The following is a 9,519-nucleotide window of genomic DNA, read 5'->3' as shown; positions in this document are numbered from 1 at the left end:
TTTATCAATGTTTTTTAGTAGCTCACAACACACTAATTTGTGATTTTGAATGGCAAAGACTCATCGTCGATTTAGATTCCCTGACGGTAAGCAAAATTTACACTTGTTGTCTTGCACTCACAATATTCTTGCCTTGTTTTTCCAAATGTCCTGTCCATACGTCGGTCAAGCCACATTCCACAACAGGTAACAGCTCTCAACAGCCAACGTTCCATTATTTGATCCTAGATCTCAATTTTCAAAAACAATTATTGAATACCAATTGATAAGCTGAAGTGTCAATCAATCAATTTTATATCTATTTTACAGGTTCATTATCTCCGCTTGTGCATATACAGTGATGTAGCCACAAGAAATAAATTGATCTGGTTTTTGCAAGAAAAGGGAACAATCTATGTTCAAGCCACTGGGTTGTCAAAGGCCTCTGTGGAAAAAGTGGTGAGGTTGTAACCTTACAAGGCCGTATGCAGCATTTATAATGGGGGTGTGAGCGAAGCGAGCAACAATGGCTGGGGGCCAGGGGGCCACCAAGGGCCCCCGGTTAGGGTCCAGTGGCTGAAGGCCCCGGCAAAATTTGCGTTATTTGACGTTCTAAAGACTGATTTAAGACTCTTTGTTGTGGCTTGGGCTAGTTGAACGATGGACACCAGAACTTAACGCTTTCATGATGTTTAAAGGCCAACTCAGACAGCGTGGTACGACGCTCTCTGAGTTGGCCTTAACAAACAGTGAAACACTCTGACTCTGACTGCAGAAAATTAATTTCAACAAGAAAATGGGCCTCATACCGTGATTTTTTAAATAGAAGACAACAAAATGACAAATTCTTAATTAAATTGTGTTCGTAATTGACAATGATTTATTTTAAATGATTCATTACTGTTTAAGTAGAATGACGATCATGTAATAGCGTATGAAGCTCTAGCCTCCTTGGATGTTTTTTTGCAAATAAATCCACGACCTGATCCAAGTCGACGTCTTTTGAGTAGTGTATATGCATGAGTGCTAGCGATGATAACCTCTCTTGTGTCATGCTTGCTCTGTGTATGTATGCAGTTTTTTTAAAGCACTCGCACTTCTCTCACACTCCCAGCTCGTAGATGGAATTGTGCAACAAATCTTTAACAACGCATATATGTTTGGGAAAATAAGGCGGTCAGAGCCTCTTGGTCTTGTTCTTTATCTTTTTCAAGCGATTTTTTTATCCAGTCATCCAACTTTTGGCATGATTTTCCAGCAGCTTTCCGCTTTCTAGCTTCCTGCTCCTTCCTTCCCATGTTTAGGCGCCTAGGCGATAGTGTCTGTATTTCCAGACACGTCTTTACCGCCGGTTGTGTCTGTATTTCCAGCAAACACTTTACCGCGTACCGCGTACATGAAGCACTAAGCTATTGCTTGTCGTCACATGATCGACTGCGCATGTTTCACATCAAGTTTGTAGTCAGTTCAGATTCCGTAATTTAATTACCGGTATTTTTTCATTTTATATTAACATATTTTTGTTTGTATACCATTGATAATGTAAATTTTGTATATATATAATGATAGTGTCTTTAGTTAAACCATGGATTAAAGAATAGAAGGATATGCATCAGTTTGAGATCAAGGGTTCCATGACTCTAGCCGGCAGAGCGCGGACCGCCCACAATGTTACAGTTTAATTAACCGCATGGTAACAACGAAACGGTTGCGTGCCTAATATATTGTTTACTGCACATGTGCAACGACATTTAACCTTGTTGGCTACGCTTCTTTCGCGCGTTCTTTGGTGGCATGATGTTTGTAGATGCTATCATTGTAATTAGTATAGGTTTCTGCCGCGATTGATCTACGCTAATGTTTTTTATGACCTTAAAGTAGCATTTTATGACCTGTAGTAGCCCTACATCTGAGACAATAACTATTTGTTGTCTCATTTGTTGTAAAATTACAAAATCAGCAAGAATACTAGCCTAAGCCCAGGTGATTGGCTAGTGAACCCTATGATTTGCCAACATTGATACTGCTTAGGTATATGCCTAGGCTAATCTTATTTAAGTGTATTTTTTTTTTTTTTTTTATTCAATTTCCAGGTAACATACAAAAATCATAAACAAGGTACGGCATCATTCAACAAAACATAACAAAAGTACTATCAGCACCTGCGGGTAACCAGAAGTGGATCAGTTCAAAAGAACTGCACTGTCGAGTGGCTTTCCCAACTAATAGTACGAAAAACGCAATAGACATAAATACACAGAGATAGTCTAGATGAATTCGATATCAGTAATACATTTTTTAAAATCCCTTCTAAACCCCCCAAAGTTAAACAGGACTTTGTTACGAACTTCATGCGGGATACATTCCCAAATTCGAGGGAAATTAACAAACAGGGAGTATTTAAATGCATTAGTTCTAGCACACATGTGTTTAAAGGTGAGGGACTCTGGATACCAAGAATTAATTGTAAGGTATTCAAATAAATCAAAATCAATTAAATTATGCAAACACTTAACTACAAAAATTATACTATGAAATTTCATTCTTTGAACCATATCTTGTAAATTTAGTATCTTAGTAGTAGATACAACGTGTAATCATGATTTATATACTCACCATTATCTACTTCTTGTGTGAATAATAATATAGTAATAGACAAGGTATGCCTACTTCGTTTGTTCGTGATTAAGTTTGCCTTGCGTGTACTTTTCAAAACGACCGTTAGGTAACGTATCGCAACTATACATAGCCAGCCAATCCCGGATCAGGGATCGCTGTTTTCATTCGATTAGGCCCTGTGATTGGATGTGATGTGGATGACATAACCACTAGCCAATCACCAGGAACTACAGTTTAAATATAATCACATCGATAATTAAGGAGATTTATGAAGAAACCACTGCTTAGCCATATATTAAAAACACGATTGTTGTATGTGTGGACACGGGACACGCTAACAACATACATGGTCAAATGCATAAATTAATATTCTATAGATGAAAGCAATTTTTAATGACAGGAGATGGCAGGCTCATAAGGTAATATCAAATATAAAAATTGCATATTTTATCAATATTACCAACTACTTAAAATTAACAGTCGTAAGAAAGTGAACTTTTCGTAGTCCGATTGTGATGAAACTAAAACAGAATTGTTCAGCAATATATTGTTGTCAATTAATCATCGACGCAAACATGTCAATAGAACATTCAGACTGCGCATACGATTTCTACATGGCTATGTTTTGTTCTTAAAATATGTAGCAGTTGATTCGCAGCGTTCTACAGAGGGCCGCGGTTAGAGACACGGAGTTCAATGAGCGTGTTTGTTCGATTGGCAGCAGTGCTTTAGTATAGGCAAGCGCGTTGGAAAATCGTTTGATGTTACCGTCGATGCATATCCTTCTATTCTTTAATCCATGGTTAAACAAGACAAGAAAAAATACAACCGAGGAAATAGTGGACCTTTTGGGACTGGGGTGGTGCGTCTGCACCCAACGCACCCCCCCCCCCCCCGCCCCTGGAAACGGGCCTGCGTTACCAACCATGCTGGTGGCTATGGCCCTGATATATACAGCCAGCAAATTGACACACCCACCAGTAGCTCAACTCAGCTCACTACCAACTCTCTCTTTAATTCTTGCGCCGTTCCCCCACACATTTATAACACAACCTACTGTCCATTCAAAGGCCTTGACGCATGAATGACACTGCACGCACATTTTTTAATTAAATTTATTTGATTCAAATATGTTAAATGAGTGTTTCCCCAGACTTCTATACCATACATTAATAACAGTACAATAAAAGAGTTATAAATAGTAATAATAGATTAATATTTTAGTTTATATAAAACACCTATTTTTTTCCTTGTATTTGATCAATTTCTGCAATTATAGAATTTTAACCAAGGTTATTTTCCTCTGATTTCGATTAGTAAATTGATTAGTTTATTGATTATAAACCAGTAATTTGAACTTGCATTACAAGACAACTTTGTCTGGCTGTCGGCTAGACTTCATCAGTTGTTGTGTGTTGTTACAACCCTGATTGGCCTCCTTTAGTTAGTGGCGTGCACTGTATTCTAACAAGAGGTGTGCAAATAACATTCTTCTTGGATGGCATACATATCTATAATCTTACTATAATCAAGTGAAATATCTGCGTGTACAAAAAGGGCGTTAAAGCGCTTTTCCCTTAACGTTGATCGGTAGGTATTCTTAACAAACCTCAGAGCAGAATTTGTTGGCTCTTTTATGTTATGTGTTTTAAAGTGGAGGTTGTCACCTCTGCTGACTCCCAATATGTCGCCACAATCGTGCTTCTTGCTTGTATCAAGTAGAGTGTAGGTCATCCGCATAAAAAGTCTTGATTAGGTCTTCAATATCATCACTCATCTTTGCAAGATTATGTGGCAAAAGATACACTGCTTTCATAGCGGCACTAGTACATCAATCTTTACATTTTCTTTCTTAAAACTGTCTACACTTCTGATAAGCCCTTCTTTTTCCATGGCACTACTTGATGATACTTCATTTGACTATTAAGACAAATATTTGTAGAAATCTGGTTTAACAATCTATTTCCTAGTGAAATAATAGTCAATACTCTGACACCTGACTATCGTCACACGTAACACTATCAGCCTCAACATTTAATCGGAAGTGTTTTTCTCCCAATGATGCATTGTTTAGAAAGTACTTCCCTTAAGACTTCAGCTATGGTGGAGCTTGCACCTTTGGCATGGAAATCCATCTTCCGGGTTGTTACGAACAGCTTTCACTTACTTCGTGATGAGGCCAACCTTATCATATGCTGTAATTAATCCATCGTTGTTTCCTGATGCTGTCTTGATAAGCCCTTTGTGAATCCAAATATGTAATGGATCCGCGTCTGTATTTTGTGTTTAGCACATATTTGTTGAATAAAGTATATACAGTACTTACAAATATCTTGCAATGCTTCTGTTAATAATTCTTTATTGGCAACATCACCTGGTGTGCATACTGTTGTTTTTACCATTGCATTTGTTATTACATGCATTGGATTAAACTTATGAAGAAGGGGCTTAACTGTGTTGCGTCACTGTGTTCACATAGTCACCGTTCCATCACTTCAATACTCGCAAACACATTATTTGCCTATTCTTTTTCTTAATTTTCTTCTTAAGCTTTAATCTGGTTTTAAGCAAATCTAGTAAAGCTGATTCTTCAGGCGAATCCTTAATGATAACATCTTTGCATTTGTATTCCAATGCTTTCAGTAAATGCCAACTCTGTTTCTTTGAAATTAGACAATGGAAATGATACATCACCAAGGAAGTATTTTAAACACTTCTGGTAGCTTAATATTTCTTTTCTGTCCAATCACAAGGAGACGCAAGAAGACTTAACATGTCTAAAAAGCAACCAAATCTCAGTCTTTGAAAAGCTTTGAACATAACTTTTTAAGTATGCATACTGTGGTTGTAATGATGACCACTAAAACATCGTTGATTAATCCTTGGGTAACAACTCCAGATTTGATTGCTACATCTCTTAAGCCTGCCTCTCCAAAGCACTTTCCAATTACAGATATAAATGACACTGCCGTGTGAAATTCCCCCATTTTTACGACCAATCTCTCCTGAAAACTTTTATTTGCCCATCCAATGTCTTGTATTTTGGCATAAATTGCTTGATTAAATACAAGGACAATTTGTAAATGGAACTAATCTGCCATCTGTGGACCCTGGAGTATGACTTCTTTTACAGTACCCATCTCTGTAGGTAATGACTCAATGACCGGCAGTAGTGCAGATTTCTTTTAAGGCTCTGTGGTTGATTGATTGATATTATAACTCGTTCTGCCTGGTTGATGAGGTTTGCAGAGTCTTTAAAGTTCACAATTATTTAGCCACAATCAGCTTGGACCTTGCATAGAGTTGTAAAGTTCCATTACAAAAATGTGAAAAAGTAAAACAATTTCGAAGAGGAAAAAAACACAAAGGCATATTAGGCCTATGTATTGTAACGTTTTTATATCAGGTCACGTTAATAACCTCCGGGTTGGGCAGCAGGTGTGTCCCACTGACTTATCTAGTTGGTCTACACGTCAAAACTAATCAATAAAAGACTAACACAATAAATCCGTTTCCAATAGTTTTTATTTGACACTCACCCTTCATCACGTAAGAAGGAATAATCCAGTACCACAGTTACAACAGAATAAATAGCACGTCCAACCCGTATTACTACCCTCGGTTCTCTCCCTGCTTCCACAGAGGTACACTTCTTAAATCATGTCAACCCATCCCCCCTCCAAGAAAGGAGCCAGCCAATCACATTTTAGCAACCGCTGTTCTAACTGTTGAACTTACTACACTTTATACATGGATAGAGGGCGCATTTTCATCACATTACCCCCACCTTAGAAAGATTCGTCCCTTGAATCTTGTGAAGTCAAATCCAAAGGAACAAAGTTAAACAAACTAAAATAAAATACAAATGTAATGAAATGTAGCTAGATGTAATGTCTTTAAGGAACTAAAACTGATAAGTCCTCTTGATTGTCTCCAACTTTGTTACTCGACCATCTTCCATGAAGTGTTTAATCGTCTCACTCTGCTCATCAACCCTGGATTCAAGGCTGACCCTTGATCAGAAGACTCTGTGTCAATTGGCTCTGTCAACTGCTTCCTCTGCTCTAAGGTATGACGGCTTTCCACCACTAAGGCTCCTCACCTTCACTTTAGGCTGCGGGGGGGTCACTCAGGAACGAGTCTACTAGAGACTGTGACCCTGGAGAGAGCGTCAATACATCCACATCACCCTGCAGGGCCTGGGGTTCAGGCTCTCGTCTCTTGAACCTATCATTTCAAGTGGCTGTGCAGCTTCTCAGCCGTCTTGAATACCCCCTTACAGACTTCACACGGATGCCCTTTCTTTTCCGCCGGTGCTGCAGCCGGTTTACCGTCGGATCTACGGTCAGGATCTGTTGAACAAAAATACACATGACTATCATTAGTATAAAATCATTTAGGCCTACGTCTGGTCTGTCTGGGGTTTCTGCGAAATACATCCGTTTCTGATTCAAATGTAGGATTGGTCTCTGGTTCAATTTCTGGTTCAATTTCTGAAAGAAAAGACTTCTCTTGAGCTACGTGTTGGACCTCATGATTTGGAATAGATGCTAAGGACATTAGAAAGAAATCCCAGCTGTTCTTCCGGGTCAAGACTAGCTTGGCCTCCTGGCCTACGATCCCTCCAACTATCTCTGTGGTCGAGTACACAAAATGTGACGTGCCCACTCTTTGACCTGCTGGAGTGAATTAAGGCGTGTCAGATTCTATTAGCAGGCAGCAATAATCTGTGTGTATATGTGCCGACACGCCTCCTTCCTTCTGCTCTGTGTTGAAGTTTTCTGCCGCAAGTGTGAAGCCGAAATAGGTAAGGGGAAAAACACAGCCATCAGCACTATTGACAAAAAGTTGTGCAGGATGATCAGGCAGTTCTGGTAGTAGATCTGCACAGCCTCTTCCCGGCTGCCCCTCAGATGCAGACAGATCGCCAGGTGGTCCTGGGCGGAAAAATCTTGCATCAGGAGACAGCATTTCCTCTTGCTTAAACCAGTCTGAAAGTGGGACGGAGTAATCTAAGCCAATCTCCCCAAGCAACCGTGTTGCGCCAGAACACACCAAGCCCGTTGTCCTAAATGAGAGGATTTTATTTTAGGTGTTATTATAAAACAAATAATGAATATTAAATATTCATGGAATGGTACAAATAATGTCACTCATGGCATTATTTGTACCATAAATGAAAGAGCGCACACGTTTGATCTTTGTGGTTGGTATGGTTTTATTTCATTAAAACCCTCAATAACAAAAATGCACAAGTCATTTTTTTGTAGTTTTGGGAAAAAGACAAAAAACATCACAAATTCTTTAAAAACAAATATTTTTTCATTATTTTTTCTACAAAATATCAATGGAAGTGACCCAACATAACTATTATGTAACACAATTATTAAACTGACTTAGGCAAAAATATTGTGAATGTAGTGTGCATAATAGGTTGTTTTACATTAAACAACATGGTACACAATATAATCAAAAACTACAAATTATACAACACCCCTCCCCAAATCCTTCCCCCACACCCCTGCCACACCCCCAAATAATAGTGAAATATTCACACTTCCACATGGGGTAAACTATGAACATAGTTGTATGTATAGTGTAACAATACATTGTACTTGTGCAGAGTTATGGGTTTAGGACCACTATACTGTTGAACCCATCCATGGAGCTGATTTGGGATTTTAATTCTTTGTGGTAGGACTTCCCATTGTGTTTCGGTGTTGAAAGATAATTTGAATCTGATCTGGCCATTGGTGTTTTCTAAGCTCTGCATGATTTACTTGAATAACCTAGTATGGTGTTGGTCTTTTTCGAGAATTCTCCATTACAATTTAATCCTGTGGGGTAAAAACGTTTCAGTTTCAGTTTCAATAAACATTTATTTAAGATGGTCATTACAAACAATATATAACAAACAATATTTCAATAAACAATAATCAACAATTAATATAAGACCATCTTAGGGATCAAAATTAGAAGTAAAACTTGTCTTACAATTTTCCTCTCAATAGTTGCATGCATGCTGTCAACTTCCATTTGTCCTGCAACAAGATATTTTTGTGTAATTTTTATCTTTTTTGGCATTGCCAACTGCAGATGCGTTAGCGACAGTTTTTGGTATCCACAACCGTCGCTTCAGATAATTATCTCTTTAATCAGTGGGTTTTCCCCTTGGTTACTTTGTTAAAGTGAGTATATTTCATTGATGCAAACACATCGCTACTTAAATCCCCTTCATGTCTTCCCACACATAGCAATCCCTCTTTCTTGGTTAGGTCGTTTAGATGCAGCAATACATTTTTCATGGACTGTAAGTCATTGTACAGAGTTATGGGTTTAGGACCACTATACAGTTGTACCCATCCATCCAAAGAGCTGATTTGGGATTTTAATTCTTTGTGGATAGGACTTCCCATTTCAGTGCTGAATGATAGTTTGAATCTGATCTGCCATTACTTGGTTAAAGTGAGTATATTGCATTGATGCAAACACATCACTACTTAAATCCTCTTCATGTTCTTCCCACACATAGCAATATCCCTCTTTCTTGTTTAGGTCATAGAGGGTGAAATGGTGAACTTGTAATTTTGTTTTATATAGTACATGGTGATACTAGCATTTGTCCAAGGACATAATGGAACAGACTGTAAATCCATTGTCCACACAGATTCCTCATCATTCTTTTCTTTTCAGGCTTGAATATAATTACTGTCCTCTATCTGATGTTATGCCTATGCAATATCATCATCATTGACAAAAGGTGATAAGATTTGGTTAAAAGAAACTAATCAAAGCTTAACACCAGCTTGCGTAAGAAATAGTATAATTATGAAATATGCCGCATGTTATTTGTTTGTGACGAATTAGTTTTAAATTTGTATATGCAAGTTGTAAAATATAAATTTGCCTTTTTATTCCTAG

This window comes from Antedon bifida, chromosome 9 (genome assembly GCF_963402885.1).
Source record: "Antedon bifida chromosome 9, ecAntBifi1.1, whole genome shotgun sequence".
NCBI classification, from domain to species: domain Eukaryota; kingdom Metazoa; phylum Echinodermata; class Crinoidea; order Comatulida; family Antedonidae; genus Antedon; species Antedon bifida.
Note: the sequence above shows the minus strand (reverse complement) of the source record.